The following is a 1,493-nucleotide window of genomic DNA, read 5'->3' on the forward strand; positions in this document are numbered from 1 at the left end:
CTACCTAAACGTACCTCTACTTGTTTTCTGTTCCTGGCACTGGATCCAGTTAGTCGATTGTCTCAGCTTGCTGAATCTAATTTAGCATCTATTTTCTTGTCCCTACTTCCTACTTATGTTGTTTTTCTCCTAATCTGTGGCACAATATGGCAAGCTGTAGCAATCACTGAGTGGGTCTACAATATCGCAATTATAATTATTCTTTTCTGTAGTCTACCTAAAATGTAGGCACTTACTGTAAGCTGTTGATTGTCCATTTAAATAAAAAATTAAACTAAAATTAATTCTGGATTCCAGAAAGATTCATGAAGTGTTGTATGAACTAGAAATCAAAGCGTTAATAGAATGGAATGGAATGGGATCGGATCGGATCGGATCGGATGCGATGCGATGTGATGCGATGCGATACGGTGCGATGCGATGTGTTACGATATGATGCGATGCGATACGGTGCTGTGATATACGATGCAGCGTGGTGCCGTGCGATACGGTGCGATGAAGTGCGGTACGGTGCGGTGCAGTGTGATGCGGTGCGATACGGTGGGGTGTGATGAGATGCAGTGCAGTGCGATGAGGTCCGGTGCGATGCGGTGAGATGTGCTGCGATGTAGTGCGGTACGGTGCAGTGTGATGCAGTGCGGTGCGATGCGATGCGGTGCAGTGCGATGCGATGTGATGCGGTGCAGTGCGATGCGGTGCGATGTGACGCAATGCGGTACGGCACGATGCGGTGCGGTACAGTGTGGTGGATGCGATATGGTGTGGTGTAACGCGATGCAATGTGGTCCGATGCGATGAGGTGCAGTGCGGTGCGAAACGGTGCAATGCGATAAGATGCGGTGCGGTGTGATGAGATGTGGTGCGGTTCGATGGGATTAGATGCGGTGCGGTGCAATGCGGTGCGGTGCAATGCGATGCGGTTCGATGCGATGTGGTGCGGTTGGATACGGGGCGGTGCGATGCGATGCGGTGAGTTCTCGATTTCGGAAAGTTCTCGATTCTCACATTAATTAGACTTCACGTAATTTTGGTGGAATGGATTCAAGATTCAAGATTTTTTATTTGCAGAAACATTTTAGAGTCAATTTAGAGATCCATGCCGCCAATTAAACCTCTTAAACTTAAACATTTACCTGCACCTTGGCTTTCACAAGATTTAAACGATCTGATTCTTAAAAAAGGTGTAGCGAAAACCAGGCTAAAGTGCAATCCATCTGAGGAATGTCGCTGAAAATTGCTGAAAATACTTACATTGTGTAGAGAGTAGAGACGCACAGCGACGCCATATTTATGCATCAGTCGAGAACGGTGACTCTCTTAGAGTTTGGAAGATGTAATGTTGGCTAAAAAATTAAATTAATAATAGATTTATGTTAGTATTTAAATTAATATTAGGTAAGTTCCTAGGGCATATCATAATTTTTTTATTTAATAAAAATTTTCTCAAAGAAAGGTAGTTTTTTTCTTCTGGCTTTACACAGATTCGTTACATA

The 1,493-nt window shown here is 44.1% G+C and overlaps 1 pseudogene; it reads left to right on the forward strand.

Annotated features, from left to right (window-relative positions):
* Positions 1 to 355: 355 nt before the first annotated feature.
* On the forward strand, positions 356 to 1,110 carry LOC123866273 (annotated as a pseudogene).
* Positions 1,111 to 1,493: the final 383 nt, after the last annotated feature.

Source organism: Maniola jurtina, chromosome 6, assembly GCF_905333055.1.
Source record: "Maniola jurtina chromosome 6, ilManJurt1.1, whole genome shotgun sequence".
NCBI lineage: Eukaryota > Metazoa > Arthropoda > Insecta > Lepidoptera > Nymphalidae > Maniola > Maniola jurtina.